This window comes from Mirounga angustirostris, unplaced genomic scaffold (genome assembly GCF_029215605.1).
Source record: "Mirounga angustirostris isolate CCGP_5_RB_7025 unplaced genomic scaffold, mMirAng1.0.hap1 SCAF_4, whole genome shotgun sequence".
Taxonomy (NCBI): Eukaryota; Metazoa; Chordata; class Mammalia; order Carnivora; family Phocidae; genus Mirounga; species Mirounga angustirostris.
The window spans coordinates 68,574,084-68,593,533 of NW_026991712.1; the positions used below are offsets into that span (position 1 = coordinate 68,574,084).

At 38.0% G+C, this 19,450-nt stretch overlaps 1 protein-coding gene across 2 annotated transcripts in view; it reads right to left on the reverse strand.

Annotated features, from left to right (window-relative positions):
• Window positions 1–19,450, reverse strand: part of NKAIN3 (sodium/potassium transporting ATPase interacting 3) — a 631,576-nt gene that overhangs the window by 457,013 nt on the left and 155,113 nt on the right. The window lies entirely within an intron of this gene.

The following is a 19,450-nucleotide window of genomic DNA, read 5'->3' on the forward strand; positions in this document are numbered from 1 at the left end:
ACATAACGAGTAAGAAATCCGTATTTCCTTTTAAGTCTTACGTGTAGCCGTGGTAGAGATGTCTATGTCAGAAATAGAAAATAAAGTTACCATCTGTACTAACTCCAGTCAACTGTTCAGTGCTGCCTCAAGCCCTATGTTGAAAAATGTCTGAGATAACATTCAGTTTCAATGAGAAAGAGTATGTGATTGATTAGTAATGCCGTACGTGAACGCAAGATGGGAGTGATGGGGCATGTGCATGTGTCTGCCATGTGTTACTTTCTAAGTCACCCCAGTAGGATCCTCAAAACCAAGTTAAAAACGTGAGCCTTCAGCAAAGTGTCAAGCAAACCTGGAAAGCTGAAATTTTGTTCTTAAATTCTTCTCACAGTCACTAGGGACCTCATTTGCTTGACCTGGCATTCAGAATGCTTTTCGCATTCCAATTTTGCCACAGTCTGCAGTGGTCGTTACAAAGGGAAAGACTCATAATCTTGAAAATCAATTAAAGTATTGCTCATTCAAGCCACATTGTTTTGCGAGGAAAGACAGCACAGACGAGAAATAATTCTTACAAAAACAGAACATTTTAAAAATCTTGCTCCTTTAGATTTTCAATGATGTATTTCATTCAACAATCAATGTGAACAAAATATGTAATTTATTGCATGACATTTTACCCCCAAACAAAATAACACAACGTATCTTAGTTTTCTCTAGTTCTTTGTTGTGTTTGTTATCTGAGTGTTATCTGTAAGACTGGGATAAAGAGCTCATCATACTTCCGGCCTACCTAAATAGCAATACCTCTAAAACCTCGGCTGTAACAACAGACCTAAATTTAGGCCCTGTTTGCACTACCCCGTGTAGTAGTGACGAGTTAGCTTTCAGTTTGTCTCCCAGCTTCCCCATATCCCAACTAGAAGACTTCATAGCTACACTTTATTCAGTTAATCTGTATCTCGGTTTTTCCATATATAAACGTGCGACAATAGGACCTCTGTCTGGGAGTTCTTATAAGGATTACATTATATAAATACAAGGCATTCTGTAAGCATTCAATACACATTTGCTCCCAAATGGTGAGGAACTGTAGCCTGGTTTGCTGTGGAGAGCAGATTCTCATTGCTAGGCAGGTGCAGGGAGAGAGAGATGGACTCCCACTGAGAGCCAGATTCTCCTGCAGCCTTTTCAGCGGATAGAGAAAAATCAACTCCACCCCAGGTAAATGATGTGTGGTGTTCTCCAAAGCGGCTACCTCCCCAAAGAGCAAAGCCGTGGGGATTAGAGTCTCCTGCACCACCCAGAACATACACAATTAGACTTCAATTCAAGAATGCTAAGTCACTGAGGGCATGGGGAAACAGGTATTCTCAGGAACTATCAATAGGAGTAAACTTGGGATAAACTCTCTAAAAGACATTTTGCTCCCTAACCACCCAACTGAAGTGGAGCTGAGGGGATTGTGGGGAGTTGATCTCACAGCATTGTTGTATCTCTCTCCCACTTGCAACACCTGCCTGGCGGGGCTGCAGTCAGAGTTTAGTATCAAAAGGCACAAGAAATTTGACACTCTCTGCTTAGGACCAGGCCGTTGGAGGAGTGGGACTCAGGACAGGAGAAAGATCCATCTCCTGGTGGGGACTGTCCTTCTAGGCACCTGGCTGTTCTGGTTTGCAATCCCTAACCCTGTGTGCTGTGCTTTTTCAGCCACAGAGGCTAAGATGGATGCCTGACCGTGTTGAAAGGATTGCTGGCCGTGTTTAAGACCCGACATAGTCGTCTGATGAAGTGATAAAGAAAGTCTGCCTTTTGATGTTCATGTCATTCCTAAATAGCATGGCTGTCTATAATCTCAGAACTCAGTTGAATAAAAAGCAGACATTAACAAAATCCTATCTTAGTAAAATTTTAAGGATCATACTGTAATAAAATCCACTGAAATATTTTTAAAAACTAATTTATAGTTATGTATTTAAAGACATCCGGAAGGTGACCCAATTCCTATTTTAGCCTGGTTTTAAACTGTGCAGACAACATTTTTCCTCTTAAAATTTGGTTTACTGTTAATATAAACAGTGGGGTAATCTTCATTAATGTAAATCTTCAAACTTACTAATCCAAAGATACCCATCTGAATGGTGCTTTGGGTAGTTTCTGACAGTTTCATGAAGCCTAAATTTGTAAAACTCGACACACTTATTTTTTAAAGGCTAAATAAACTCCAAATTTTATACCACTTCTCTATCTCCTTTATTATTGATATGCTTAAGGCCAATAGCTTCAAAAGGAAATAAGAAATTTTTACAAAAAAGTTATTTTTCAAACCTAGGCTTTATTACTCTAATACTTAAACATTAAAATGTGTAACATGGAAATACCAATTATATTTTTTAAATGAATGTCTGGCTTTAGAATACAAATTACCTATGCAAATGGAACTACCTTGAGAAGTTGGGTGTAATCGTATCTGCTGAGGCATGAGTTCAGGTGGACATCGCAGTAGCCCATCGCTTGATGGAAGGCATATATATCTGGGACTGGAACTCCGCAGGTCCAGAGAGCATGAGTAAATACGAATAAGGTAACCCGAACTTCATGTTACCGACTTTAACTACCAAGATCTCTCCCTCCACTCAAACTTCTGGTCTCATGTGAGATTCCCTACCACCAAATGATAGAGGAGGAAAGAACTCTGGCCTGGCTCGTATTTGATATACTGGTGCTAGCTAAAAGCTGACTGTTGATACATTACAGCTCCACTCAAGTTTTGCCCTAAAAATGTAGTAAGGAAGGGAAATGCTTTCAGGTGACATGTTTGTGGATTACAGAACTAGCCATCTACTTTATATGCAACTAGAAGTGTCTTTAATTATAGATATGCATGTACTCCTTGGGAAGGTAGCAAATGTCCTGGCTGGTTGGTCATGAGCCTCAAAGGAGCAAGACTAGAAGACCAGGGATGGATATCTGAGGAGGTAATCTGCAGTTGGATCCATGGGAATGAGTACACCTCACTTCAAATTTTGCATCACATATCAATGCCCTTTGGAAAGTGTCTACCAATGTGGAAGCTCTAAACAAGCAGGAGGACTCATCCTATAAATGCCACCCAGAATTTCTTCTTGATTATCTCAGGGTTATACCAGGTACAATGGTACCATGAGCAGAATGGCCCTGATGACAGAGATAAAGGGCATGAATAAATGTATTAGCACAGACTCCTTCTCTCTCTCTCTCTCTCTCTCTCTCAAAGACTGATCTAGACTACCACTGCCGAACGCCCAAACTTAATAGCAGCAAACACTTACCCTGAGCCCTCTCTATGACATCATTACTTGGGAATACCATCTGGCCTTTATCAGCAAGTCAGTTACATCGGACGTCTTCCACCCTGGAGAATGAGGACTTGTCCTTCCCCAGAGTAATAACTCTTTCATATTTCCTCCCTGGCCGTAGAGCCTCTGGAAGCATGACTTTCCAAATAGGTACCTGAACTGTCCACATGGTGCTGCACATAGCATTGCCTCACTTAAAGGAACCTATTTTAAGAAAAAAGGAAGTGTACCAGTCATGACACATACATTGGATTCATGTACATAGTCACCCAGAAGCAGGCAGCTTATAAACATGACTCCTGAGATGGCCTGATGAAGTCTCAAAGTACAAGCTTATAAACAATACCTTGTGGGGTCGAAGTGCTGACCTCCAGGACACGGGCCATTCACTGAATTGATTGCTGATATATACTCCCGTGTCCCCATGAGATAGACTACTTGGGTCCTGAAGCCATGGGATAGAGTAGAATTGGCCCTTTTCTACTATCACTCCCCGTGACCCGCTTGTAGAATATATGCTTCCCATCCCTGCAGCTTTAGGCTATGCAGGGTTAGAGATCCTAAATCCCAGTAGGGAAATGCTTCTGCTAAGGAACATATTAAGGTACCACTGAACTTGGAGTCACAACCTCCCTGATTCACATGGTGCTCCTCATCCCAGTGGATCCACAAGCAAATAAAGGAGCTGCTGTATGGTAGAGGTTAAGATTCATGATTACCATGAAAAGTCAGGGTTGTGGCTACACAGTGGGGTGAGGGAGGAGTAAGTCTGATACCCAAGGGATCCCACAGGACATCTCTTGGTACTTCTATGACCAGTTTTGAGAGTAAATTAGAAAATGTAGTGACCACTACCCCAAAATACCAAAGAAAAAGTAGCAGCAAAAGAAAGGAGATTCAGACAGCTCTGAAATAAAGATTTAGGTCACCCTACCAGGCAAGTCACCTGGACCAGCCAAAGAGTTGTGCAAAAGTGAGGGAAATCTAGAATGTGTGGTGGAGAAAGGAGGCAATAAATACCAATCCCAACTTCAAGACCAGCTACAGAAACAGAGACTCTGGCTGATTTCACTAGCCCACTTGCATTAAGCTTTTCAGAGAGTGCAGCTGGCTACCATCTTAACGCATATCCTGTGACCTGATTGAACTGATTCTTTCTCTCTCTGGGAAGAAGTGAGGAGGGCCATTTATTTTTTCTCATTTTATTATGGCAGCCACATCCAATGGAGGGCACTGAAGTAGCTGAATAGTGCCAGGGGGTAGCTCATATCAGACTCCTCCTCTTAGTCACCTTTTCACAACTTCTCTACCTCATCTGCTCCCTGTTCCAACTTGTATGACCTCTGACCAGCTTCATGCAGGCATAACCACACAGTGCCTCCTCTTCTGCCCATGTATGTGCCTCTCACCTCTCATGTTCACACATGCATACCCTGGGAGTGCAAAGGAGATAAAACCCATGGGATAAAATCTAAAGCAACAGAAATAAAAGATAACTGGCATTCTTCCCACTTCCTCCCCACTGCCAAAGGCCCCAAATTCTGTCAGTACACCTTGAGGAACAAAGTTCCTGGATCAGACAGTCAGTTTCACTTGTTGGCAGCCAGCTTGATAACTCATGTCACAGACAGAGCTAGAACTGGGCGAGGTGGGTGAAGCACTTGCTTTGGATGAAAAATTTAAGAGGACCTCAAAATCCCAGTACTGAACACACAGAATATCTTTAAGTAAATTTTTAAAAAATTCAAAATTAATTTAAAAAATCAACGATGAGCAAAATATAAGAATTTTAAATAAAGACAGATCCCTTACTCCTTTCCCTCCTTCCCTCCTTCATTCTCCCTCTTCTTTATTCATTCTTTCTGGATCGTATTCCCTCATACAATACCAGCCATTAGCCTTCTTTGTCAAGCTCTGCTTTATGGAAAGACAAAGTTGACAATTCTTATAAAAGGAATATGTCCAAAGGGAGGCCTACTGGAGGACCATCTAGAGATAATGAGTAAAATACCCTTTGAGGAGAAAAGAAAGGGAAAGACAAGGCAGTGGAAGCAGATGGTGACACATGAGAAAGCACTGAAGGACCCCTCACACTCAGAAAACCAGAGGGAAGCAATCCTTGACTTTTTCGAAGAAGAGAGAAGACAGCAGCGGCTTAATATTACTAGTGGATTCTTGGTGGGCAAGAACTGCAGTTTTCTGGAGGGTGAGGAGCAAGTGGGAGGCCTTGTGGGTCCCAGAATGCTCCTAGAAAAGCTAAAGCCCTGCCCTAAGGTCAAGGCCTGAGATGTGGCAGCAGTGGGATGGGGGGAAGGAGTCTCCTCTCCTCTTGGGTATGAATTCTTAATGACATTACTATACTGAACCATTTGTAGCAGCAAAAGGAAGAAGGGAGTTTCCATAATTTATAGACTATAATCAAAATGTCCTTGAGGAATATACATAAACACCCACAAATGCCTCACAGCAAAACTGAGGGTTGAAATCATCTGTGATATAGCCTACAATAAAAATTGAAAGGCTTTGGAAGAGTAGATTCTAGGTAGAGTTAATATTAGAATATTGTATTAGCTTTTTATGTATCATTAATTACTACATTACAAAATAAAAACTGCCTGGCCAAGATGTTCAGCAACTTCATGACTCTGTACAAAGTTGATCATGATGATGTTGCTGATAATGATGAGGAAACATCATGTATTTAGTGTTACTATGATCCAGACTTTTCTGATATCTGTCTCTGTCTCTGTCACATACACACACACACACACACACACGCACGCAACCTATCATCTCAAGTTTCACAAGCTAAAGAGGCAGAAATAGATAATATTTCTAAATAATTCCTAATTCACAGACAAGTAAACTGGGATTTAGACAGGTGAGATATTTGCCTAAGATTCAACCCCAAATCTGTGAGGTTCCAAACACTTGGTCCTAATGACACTACATATAGACAATGATACTCTGCATCAGTGACCTGAGAGTCTTCTGGGTAAATGCCCTTCTTAGTGTCCAAATTTCCACTCTGACAGTATTTAACACGGGCCCTTAATGCTAAAGTAATACCTGCACATAACTTGTTTCCTAACATTCCCTGATATTTCATGTTATCCTTAACTGAAAGCAGGTAACATTTCATACATTGAAGCTAAATATTGACTGCTGGCTAAGGTCCTCAGCCAAAAGGAACAATCGAGGCTTTCATGAAATACAGTTCTTTTTAGGCATGTTCACATCCTCTGAAGGCTATGTAAGACCAGTGGAAGAGGTATTGATGTGCTTAATTGAATCCAGTTTGCTGAAAATCACTAGAAGAATAGAATCATTGTTCATGTTTCCTTGACTGCCCTTATCAAATCTTCAGAGTTCCTGCCATGAGCAGTGGAATCGTTGCTAATAGCCGTACCACACATTTTGTTAAGAAGTGATTACACCAGGGCGCCTGGGTGGCTCAGTCGTTAAGCGTCTGCCTTCGGCTCAGGTCATGATCCCAGGGTCCTGGGATCGAGCCCCGCATCGGGCTCCCTGCTCGGCAGGAAGCCTGCTTCTCCCTCTCCCACTCCCCCTGCTTGTGTTCCCTCTCTCGCTGTGTCTCTCTCTGTCAAATAAATAAATAAAATCTTAAAAAAAAAAAAAAGAAGTGATTACACCTTGGAATAAAGTATCATAAGAACAGTATCACTGAATAATTTTTCTCCCCATTTTCTCCCACCCTCCCCACTCCTCAGTTTAAATGGCAAATGATGGAAATATTTCAGAGCTTGTTTAACTCTCAGTATAACCAGGAAAGAGAGTCCTAGGCATTTTTATTTTAATTTTGTATTTTAAATCTTTGTATGAATAATTTTTAGAAGTAATAACAAAATGATTATTCAAATCAACTTTATCATAACATATACTAATGTAAACATAAAAAACTTTTCCCATACCATTTTTCCTAGTTTTGAAGTATATATATGTATATATGTGTGTATATGTATATATACATATATATAACTGATATATATATATATATCACTGCAACATAGGCACCTAGTAAACTCTAATTCCAAATGTTAAATACAGCATTAATCCATAATACAGCTTACCAGAACTTCTCATTTTTCTTGCCTTTGTATTGTCAAAATGTCATTCTCTTGAAAACTTTCAAGGTTTATTAACTTTGGTTGTGATCCATCCAATGGATTTTTTTTTTAATATCTACATAATCTAGTTCCTTTTCACCACCTTTGTATACATAGCAGATCTACCAAATCATAACTTTGAGGATATATTCCCCTCCATACCCAGAAATCTGTGAAATTTTAGAGGGATTCCTATTCAAATTAGGAACAAAATTTGGAAGATAGATATTTGGAAGATAGATAGTAGTCACATTTTTGGAAGTTCTGGCTAATGTTTGAAGGCATATAACAGAAATAACAGATGACATTTTATTAAAGGAAAAGATAGACTGTGTAATCAAAATGATTGAGAAACTATTTCAATTAATATGATGATTCAGTAAAGTGTCATGTAAAAGATGGATGTCTAATACCCGGTAGCATTTCTTGCTAGAGTTATATTAGAAAAATATTTGATTCCCCATAGTAATAAAAAATGTAAAATATTAAAAATTACTGTAAAAGAAATTGCTTGATGTACATTTTAAAAACTACAAGATTTCAATAAGACACTCGAAAATATTTGAATAGAATATAGACTCATGCTTATAAATAAAAGGGTAGAATATTACAAAATCAACCAACCCCTCCAGTTTGCTTAACATTTTAATACAATCCCAAACAAAAGCAAATTGGCTGTTTAAAATTTGAACGCACAAATCTAAGAGAACAAATAAGTAAGAAAAGCTAAGAAAATGTTTGAAGTGTCAATTACCAAATAAATATTTATTATTCCATTAAGATAGAAAAACTAGAGTGTGAGACTCAAGTAAAAACTAAAGAAAAAGAGTGATAGGCAAAACATTTGATAGTGACACATATTCTGGCTGAAAATCAGTCCAGGAGAGGACAACAAAATAGAACTGACAATCCTTAAAGAGATGCTAGACTGCAGAAGAACATAACACATTTTATAATATCATCAATATAATGTCAAATAAATTATTTTTAAAATTAGTAAAGAAAATCCACTAATTATTCATAAAAAACAAGCCTCAAGATGAATATTTCTCTTAGAATTTTCAAAAACCAAAAACAAAACGTCAACAAACAAAAACCTCTGCAGATAAAAAGAGAATTACAAGTGAACGTTAACTTTTGAAATTCTAGAGTAAAATACTGATGAATATAATCCTGAGGTGTGGGAAAACTTCCTAACTACAAGAGCAATAAAACTGTCATTGTGGGTTTTGACCATATAATCCGTAAGACTCCGATAAATCAAAAACATTACAAAAATACTTGAAGAAAAATTAAAGTGATAAATAATAACAAAAATCTTTTTTTTTTAAAGATTTTATTTATTTATTTGAGAGAGAGCACATGAGAGGGGGGAGGGTCAGAGGGAGAAGCAGGCTCCCTGCCGAGCAGGGAGCCCGATGCGGGACTCGATCCAGGGACTCCAGGATCATGACCTGAGCCGAAGGCAGTCGCCTAACCAACTGAGCCACCCAGGCGCCCCAATAATAACAAAAATCTTACCAAAAAACGAATCCAATGGAAAAATTAGCAGAGGGCACTAATGTGTAATTCACAAAAGGGTGTAAATGTACAAAAAGATGTCAACCTCCAGTGCAATCAAACACATTGTAAATTTAAGATGCCTTGTATGGCACGGTAAGACCATCCTTCAAAAGTGTTCTTCTCTTTTCTCTCAATTAGTCCTTGTTTCTAGCTGGGTCTAGAACAGGCCAAAGTACACAGTGTATTTTCCAATTTCTCTAGCAGCTTTGGCCAGGTGGCTCAGTGCTGATTAATAGGCTATGTACAGAAGTTTTATAAGCAATCTCTGCAGTGTAACCTTGAAGGGAAGGAAAGTTCTCGCTCCTCTTTCTTTTTTTCACTTTCCTCCATCATGCTTTTTGGAACATGGTGGGTGTGCTGATGTACTGTATTAGACCAAATGGATGGCAGCAAAATGCTGTGGTGGAGAAACATAATTACAACAGCAAGTCTTTGGAAAACATTGTGATGAAGAACTCAACTACCAGATATGGGCCCCCTCTGCCTACCCCTAGACCTTTGAGTAAGACTAAAAACCAACTTCTACCTTCTTTACACCACATTTTTTTTTTGACGTCTCTGCTAAATGCAAATGAACCTTAACTTATGCTCAGTGTTTCCGCATCTTTGTAGTGTCACTGTTTTTAAAAGTGATTACATTTATATTAGTGATAGTGAGATTTATATACTCATACTTTGCTGGCAGGAGTAGTCAAAGTTTAATTGTGTGAGTTCTGCACTTTACAACTCCAGAAGTTGCTACTAACATAAATGCACAAATATACTTATTGGCCCTAGACACACATATACACTTGTACAGTCTTTAAAAAGATTTTTTCAAAATGTTTATCAAGAGTCTTAGGAGACTGTGGTTCCGCTGGGGAAATCTATTGTGCTAAATAATGTAATGAATACCTAGAGCTATGTTCAAAGTTTCATTATCTTAAAAAAAATGGGAAACAATCAAAATATCTAAAAAAGATAATAAACTATGGTACATATGATACATATATGGCATCATAAATAGTAATGATAAATATGGTACATAAATTATGAACGATAAAACATGGTACATAAACTACAATACATAAAAATTTATGGTAGATAAATATATGATAGACTATAATATAGCCACTACACATTATATTTTTGAAAACTGTTGTCAGATAATAAATCCAATGCAGTGTTAAGTTAATAAAAAAAACAACCCTATCTCTATGATCCCATGTTTTTTGGAAGTAAGAAAAAGGCACACAACATATATATTTATACACATAGAAAAAGGGATGACTATATGAAAATATCAATTAATTATGCCTGAGTGGTGATATTACCTGTGCCTTTTATTTCTTCTATATTAATATCTCCTATTATTTCCTTTTTTTCTATAATAACCATGTACTATTTTGAAAATCAATAAAAAGCAATATTTAAAAACCTTTCCAACTGAATCCTACATAGAAAAACTATTGTAAATGTTTCATCTTCATATATCTAGTTTATTACAAACATTTGAACTTAGTCAATGGTATGGTCTGAGTATTTATGTCTCCCAAAATTCATATGTTGAAATCCAACCCCCAAAATGATAGTGTTAGAAGGTGGAGCTTAGGGGAGGTGCTTAAGTATTGAGGGTGGAGTCCTCACGACTGGGATTAGTGCTCTTATAAAAGAGACCCCACAGAGCTCCCTAACCCTTTCCAGCTTCTGAAGACACAAAGAAAAGGTGCCATCTATGAAATAGGAAATGGGCTCTCACCAGACACCAAATCTTTCAGCACCTTGATCTTGGACTTCCGATCTCCAGAACTGTGAGAAATAAATTTGTTTTTTATAAGCTACTTACTTTGTGATATTTTTGTTATAATAGCCTGAATGTACTAAGATAGTGATTACAACATCAGCAATGTGGTTAACTAAATTATGATAAAGGAAACTGTATCTTACTGACAACTAAAAATATTTGCAACACCACTTGAGACTTACTCTAAATGAAATTTTTCATTGACCTTTTCCCAGAAAAATACACATGGAACAATAAAGTGGTCTCTTTTATTTGCATGATCACATGCAAATTTAGGAAAAATACAATTCCCCTTTTCAGATGTAGAGTTAAAAAACACATAGTAGGAAGAATAAAATTCTCAAATATTTATTGTGCTTAAAGATCTTTGTCTAAATCAGTGGAAATTCATTAAAAATGTTTTTAAATCTTAAAAAATGTGTACAAATATATTTTAAACATAATACTTTAACATTATAATTACAAGTTCTATCACAGGGCCAGTGTTTGAGCAAAGTTTAGAGCCCAGAAACTAGGGAACAACAGTCTTAAAATATAAATTACTATTATTTTAAAGTGAGAGTGACTAAAGCATCTTATTTTCCCTTTTGTTTTAAGGAAATATTTAGCTTTTATCATGAACAATTTACAATTTTATTTTCCTGTGTTTGGAAAAAACCTTGGGCATCATATAAATTTTATGTGTTTCTTAAATTTATGCAGGGTCCCTCTTAAGGGTTTGCATATAGTTTATACATTACAGTAGACACTAATTCTAGTATGGTATAGCCTTCTACATTTTAAGATGTTGAAAATATATTCAATGAAAATATTTACATGCCTTAAATATTTAATAGTTGACCCTATCAGGTTAATAAGCACTTACTGAATACCTTGTATGTATTCGGCCAAATGTTAGGCATTGAGGAGAGAGACTAAGTATAAGGCATGACTTCCCTAAGAAAGACTCTGGAACAATATTGCATTAAACTTTAGTGCTGACTAATATAAATCATCCTTGGTTATACTGCAGTGAGCAATATTGATCAAAGAACTTATTAGAGAAAGGAGACTGATAAATTTCAAACAACTGGATACTGGCTCAAAATAATTTACAGTCAAGTGATAACTTTGTATGGTATAAATTATTAATACTTTGTTAGTTAAGATAAGGGAGAAATTAGTGAGCTTATAAAGAGACAAAGACTCATCAAGAACATGTGCATTTAGACTTAAAACATGAGCAAGATTAAGGCAGAGAGAAAAGGGAGGAGGTTATAGCTGGAAAAAAACAGGAGAAATGGCATAGAAATGGGGTGACCAGAATACATGGAAGGTAAAGTTGGGTGTTCCATAATTTAGAAGAACAGATGGAAGAGTAAAAGAGTTGTAAAAAGAGTGAAAATATATTATTTTATTCGCATGTTTTTGACAAATATATATATATATATGTCTAAATAAATATGTACACACACACACATACGTAATCTGATCTATATGATTACTTCAACCAGTAGGGACTATTCAGATGAAGGCTGGAAGCTGCCAGGAGCTAATTATAATTAACCTAAGGAGGGGGGAATCAGTAGACAATCGGGCCAGAGAAAGGAAACTGAGGTCCCAACGACACATACACCACATACACTAAACAAAAAGAGCCAAAACTAAGGTTAGAGAGTAACTTTCGGAAAGAAAAAAAAAAAAAAAAAAAAGGCTGTAAAATTCTTATACTTCTGTGACCAAATAAAACTTACTAATTGTGGCAGGCAGACTCTCAAATGGCTCCCCAAATCCCAGCCTCCTATAGTCACACCTTTGTGCAATCCCCTACCCTTGACTACAGTCTAGCCTGGTGACTTGCTCCTAACCAACAGGATAAGGCAAAAGGGATGGGAAATCACTTTGGTGATTCCCATACGCGAGGTTTCGACTTCTCTCTTCTTAGCATCTCTCTTCCTTGCTTGCCTTGATGAAGCAAGTGCCATGTTTGGGAGGCTCACGCGACGAGAATCTGCGGTAGGCCTCAAGGCAACAGCCAACTGGGGACCGAGTCCCTGCTCCCAACAGCCTCTGAGGAACTGATACTCTGCCAACAACCTCACGAGCATGGAAGCAGATCCTCCGTAAGCCTTCAGATGGGATCTTAGCCCAGGGTGGCATCTTGGGAAAGATTCCTGACCCACGTGCTGAGATAATAAGTGTGTGTGGTTTTAAGCCACTGAGTTGTAGAGTGATACAGGTTATGGAAACAGTAAATAATGAATAAATGCATGTATTTTTTTCCTTGCCGTTCCCTCTTCTTGTCCACTAAAGACAAACATGGCTTTAGTTTCTTCTCCTTTTCCAACTTCTGAGAAAAGTCCCAACCCCTGCTGGAATTATTCTTTTGAAGTTGTTTTCAGAAGCAAGAAGAAAGAGTGAGGGAATAAAGAACAAGAAAAAAATGGAGAACTGAATAAGGGAAGAGGGTATTTTGGGGGAGTAAGGGGTTAAGAGGAGAGACGTGAGATATCAGGTAAGAGGAACTCAGATGAGAAAAAAAAGGAAAACATAAAAGAAATACTGGTTATTTGTCATTCTCTTTTGGCGGCGGGCTGTGTAATTTTCATCATGGGCCACTTCTCTGAAACTGGACCGCATGGCTTGTGATATCAACGGGGTAAAAGAATCCATCCTCTACTTTTCACTGTGGTATTTGCTGCAAGCAAAGTGAAGGCCCGTCCATGTTGCTGTTTGGTTCCTTCATGACCCTAATCTTCGAGGGGTTCCACAGAGCTTCTGTCTTCCCAAAGGCATGTATGTGAGTCACTCTGAAGCTGCTCTTTCAATCCACTCCATTCAAGGACTCCATGCAACCCACTCCATCCTCCATTCTTTAACATGTTTCCATGTTAAGGAGGAGAGGGAATGAAGCTATGCAGGAAAGTTCCCAATGAAATAGGAGACAGGACTTGATAAAAAAGAATGGTAATGCAACTAGCTCTTATGGTACCAACATTTTATAAGAAGCACAGATATTAATCTTCAAGTATAAAAAAAATAGTGTTATCACTACAGGTCACCAGAGTTCTGTCCAAGGTTGATAATAATAAAATAACAAACACTATTGAGTACTATTTATATGCCAGGTTTCTAAGTGATTTACATATATGAACTCCTGTGTTTCCCATGTTAATATATGAAGAAAGTTTCTACTATTACCTCCATTTTATAGATCAGGAAAGAGGCAAAGAGATGTTCTTCTAAGCATCAGCTTACAAAACTAGTAACAGGTTAAAACTTAGGCAGTAAATTTGAGTCTTTGACCTTAATAAACACTGATAAACACTGTTTGGCCAATGACAATTGTGGAGACAGTCTCACAGGCAGAGCCTTACACTAGTAAGTTTTAGGAGAAACTTACATAATGTGAATTTGGAAGTTTCAGGTATTAACATTTCCCTTATAATTACTGTGAACATAATTACTACGAGTGAAACATCTTTGCAGGCTTCTAAAAGCTAAGCTTTTCTTTATGCATGATTCTTTAAACAACGAAATTCAATCAAAGTGTTAGTAAAGTCCCTTTTTCTATCACTTTCACGTTCAATCTATTTGAAAGTCTTGCCAACTCTATCTCCCCAGAGATCCTGAATCCAATCATTTCTCATTGCAAACCCTAGTCAAAGCCACATCATCTATCTTGCCTGGACTGCTATAATAGCCCTCTTCCCAACTTCTCTGTTTCTGCTTTCATATCCCTATTTTTCATTTTCTAAGTAACAACAAGAGTGATTTTATTAAAGCAAAAATCAGATCATGCTCAAAATTCTCCCAGGGTTTCCAAAAGCAATGCACATGAAATCAAAACACTGTACCATGATCTGTAACATCCCACTTGAACTATCTCATGCCCATTCTCTGACCTCATGACCTGTTATTCCACAGTTTTGTCACTCTGCTCCAGTGACTCTGGCTGGCTTTTGTCCCTTGACTATGCTTAGCTCATGTATCTCAGGGCCTTTGTACATGCTATTACTGCTTACTAGAATGCCCTATCTTCAGAGTATCACATGGCTATCTCCTTTACATTAGTTAAGTAGCAGCTCGAATTAAAGCCTGTGAGTATCTTACCCTCTTCTTGATTTATTTCTTGATAGCATTTACCACTCTCAGAAATTATCTTGTCTTGACTGTTCCTTACTACATACAGGAGGAAGGAACTTTAATTTATTATTGTATTCCCCATGCCTACAGCAATGAGTAGCTTTTAGGAGATGCTCAATATATAACTGTTGAATGGGTAAGTAAATGAATGAACGAATAAGTAATTCAGGACAGTAATAGTGTTAGCAGATGGGAATTCAGAAGTAAGTAAAAAGACACGCTATCTTGCCTCAAATCTCAGGATCTACTTTTTTTTTCTCCCTAAAGAAGTAAAGTGTAAAGTGAAATGTGAGGAGCAGGGAGGAGTCAGCCATGTGGAGAGTGTAGGAAAAAGATTTCCAGGAACATGGACTATAAAACACCAAGGCCCAGAGTTAAGAGGAACCTGAGCCTGTTGGAACACTGTAAGAGGAGCAGCAATATGGCCGTCTTGAGGACAGAGAAACCAGATTTGAGGCTAGAGGGTAGATTCCCCAGGGCTGCATAAGTCTTGTGAAGAGTGTGGACTTTCTCATGAGGGAACGTAGAACTCTAGATGTGTTTTAATTTGAGAAGTGATATTATCATATTAGAGACAAAAACTTGGAACCTGAATTCAGGCATTTGCACCTAAACTACATTTTTAACTACATTTTAATAGAAATAAAAAACGTAACCTCATGGAGTGATGCTGTGGGTTAAGGGTAGGGAGGCTTAGTGCTGAATGGGAGTCCCTATGAATGTGCAGAATTGTATGGTCAAACTCACAGTATGTCACTCCCTGCATGAATGATATAGTCACGCAAGGCTAGTTGGAGAGGTAAGTGGGGAGTCAAATGTAATCTTTCCTTACATATATTTTTTTCTTTAAAGTCTTTTCACAAATCCCAGAAGCACATTTTTTTTTTTTTTTTGCTGGTTGGACTATTTCAGTTATAAATTAGTCCCAATTTTTATATTTTGCCTTTATAGAAAAGGCTCAGGATTATTTTTCCTCTTTTGTTCAGGGGGAATGTAATTCAGACATGCTAATCCATATTTCAGGAAAGAACATTGGCATGATTCTGTCAGATGATTCATTCCTTCAGAATTTTCAGGAGTTACACTTTATTCTTGAGAATTTTTACTCTTAGATATTTTTACTTTGTCTTCTTTTTGCATAAAACACATATTTCTCTGAAATGAATATTTTAGAATATAAATATATAATGTTTGTCCATTCTTCACTTTGTTTTCCCCTGCTTCTTTTAAAAGTACTTAAAGAAGAAGATAGCAGGAGGGGAAGAATGAAGGGGGTGAAATCGGAGGGGGAGATGAACCATGAGAGACGATGGACTCTGAGAAACAAACTGGGGGTTCTAGAGGGGAGGGGGGTGGGAGGATGGGTTAGTCTGGTGATGGGTATTGAGGAAGGCACGTTCTGCATGGAGCACTGGGTGTTATAGCAAACAATGAATCATGGAACACTACATCAAAAACTAGTGATGTAATGTATGGTGATTAACATAACAATTAAAAAGTACTTAAGGAACTCCTGCTACATACAAGGTGCTGTGGGCATAGGCATATCAAGTACAGAGATCATGATTATTTCAAAATAAAATCAAAACTAAGATTTGAGAATCTGTAAAATAGATCCAGATAACTCACATTTTTTGGAAAGTGTTTATAATCATGTTGCTCATCTTTACAAGCATATTAACTAAATAATTTGATTCTTTTTTTCACATTCAGTTTTGTGAGCCCAATTGACCGAACTACAATGTGTCCCCATGTTAGGGAGTAGAAGTCACCTGTAAGCTGTTCCAGCTGTAGCTGGCAGCTGGGGCTGGCCCTTGATTGTGCCATCAGCACTTTGCACAGTGCTGATGTGCACTGAATATTTACTGAATAGAATAGAGTGGGATAAAATGGATCTTTAGCTGTTAGACTTTACTCTCTGTAATTTACTTATTTACTTATTTTTTAAAGATTTTATTTATTTATTTCACATAGAGACAGAGAGAGCACAAGTAGGCAGAGCGGCAGGCAGAGTGAGTGGGAGAAGCAGGCTCCCCACTGAGCACAGGGCTCAATGTGGGGTTCGAGCACAGGACCCTGGAGTTATGACCTGAGCCAAAGGCAGACACTTAACCAACTGAGCCAGCCAGGTGCCCCTGTAATTTATTCATTTAAACATCTGTGAGATTTAATATTGAAACTGACTCCGTATTAACGATGCCCACATACAATTTAGCAATGTGCACTACTTGCAAAATGAACTTGTGTGCCCTTTTCCGTTTGCGGCTGCATCCTATTCAGTATGTTTTTCTCTCACCTATATACTGTGATTCCCCAATGACCAGCTTTTGAAAAACAAGATCGCTTGCGTTTGTCTGTGAATAATTTATTCACATTTTGTTCCACCCACCAATTTTACTGACACTGAAATGTGGCATAATCTCAGGCATATTGTTATTAATATTAAAGCCCTGTAAAACTAGGGCAGAAGTCTGTTTTGCATTAGTAGAAGTCCTTATCAATGCAAAATATTTTCACATTACCAAAATTCGCAATGCAAAAATGCAAATATGGTTCTCCAAGGATTGAAGAACTTGAGTTCACTGGAATGCAGGTATTTCTGGGACTCCTATAAAACTTTAGTTGAATATGCTGACCTAGCACATTTGTAAACTTTGAAGTGATCGATCTATTTCTGGTTTAGCAACTGTGAAGATTAATTAAATCACACTTTAAAATACAGAAAATATCTATAAATTTTTTTCTTCGTTTACTTCCCTAATAATTGAAAAAGAAACAGCCAACCTAAAGCTATATTTATAAAGATAATATCATGGGGTTATTAAAGAGAGAGTAAGCAAAATAACTTTTAATATTAATATTTACAATTGCACTTCCCAAAAAGCTTTAGATTCTGGTACAACATTCAGGGTGTGTGTGTACAATAATTTATTTTACTATAAAAGGCACATAAACAGGAATGCAGTTGGTGCTTACATTAATCAATCTACACTTTTGAAAAATCCTTATTTTAGATTTGTGCAAATAACTCTAGCTTCGATTCCCTTTCTAATTTGAAAGCAAACTATTGCACAATTAGAAATATTCCTGTGGAATTTTTTTCTCATGTACTTGCCCTTATACAAGGAGAAACTGACTAAAAAGATAAGTATTTATAATCAAGAAAATATAAAGCCAGATTTATCACAGTTGTTAGAGTTTTTGTTGGCTCATGATCTGATCTTATCTGACTATTTAACTTGTTTGAGTCTGCATTCAGTTTAGGCCACATGGCTAATGCCACTCTCCTTGTCTTTGTTGTCTACTTCCCTGTCATTTCCCTCATTTACTGAAGACTCTACTACTGGTCCTTAGACTTTGTCTCCACCCAAGCCCTGCCACCATCTAGGTGATTTCAGGGACTGTGGAATGACCCACTTGACGAGGCGGACCATGATCTCCTTTTCCATCCCTGGGCCCTCCTGTTTCGATGGCCGCCAGAGCACCCATAGCTCGGTGACTGTGCCACCAGGAACTCATGCTCTTTTTATCCATGCTTTCTCCACCTCTCCACAGTTAATACTTTCAGTCACTCTCCACAGAAGAGCTAATCTGTAGAAAAGATAGCATCCACCATAGAGGACCTCTCCCAACTGCCCAGCCTTAATTATGAGCACCCTTTCCCCCTCACTTCTGAATGAACAGAAGGAATCTTGTTCCTCTCATCTGAAACTAACCTCAGGTGAGGTAGTCTCATCTGAGACTAATTTTTGGGGTCCCATCCCCTCCTATGTGTCCAGGAATCTTATCCTATATATTATTCCCCTCTCTCCTATACCATCCACTGGCTCTGCTATATTAGAACCTTTTTCTCAGCTTCTGACAATGCTAAAAAAGCTCTTATAAGACAGTTCTTATTCCTCTGTATTTGAAACACCTGAAATGATACGCCTATGCTTACTTTCTCCAGTTCTTCACGTCCTTTGCATTCTGCAAGTCACTGAAATTGGATTTTCTACATCGTTCATTTAGACCATCAACAGATACTGACTGAGAGCTGCCTATGGACAAAGCACTGTACTAGGTGCTGGAATACAGCGATTCATGAGACACACACCTTCCCAGTCAAGCAGAATCTTACAGGAAGCCCCTTTCAGAGATCACATACATCATTTATATTTTCTTAAAGACTTACCATATTTTCCATTCCCCCTTTTTATACAATCATCACTTGTCTAAATAAATTTCAAAAATGAATATATGCTTCATAAGCTCATCTTCTGAAAAAAGGAGTTTAAACATCTCCAGGCAATAGGAAGAGTAGCTTTATTCCATATAAACTATGGCTATGATTTCTAATATTAAACTGCACAACCAACTCTGATCTTCAAGAAGATGCATTAGAAATCACTGAGAGGGCGCCTGGGTGGCTCAGTTGGTTAAGCGACTGCCTTCGGCTCAGGTCATGATCCTGGAGTCCTGGGATCGAGTCCCGCATCGGGCTCCCTGCTCGGCAGGGAGTCTGCTTCTCCCTCTGACCCTCCTCCCTCTCA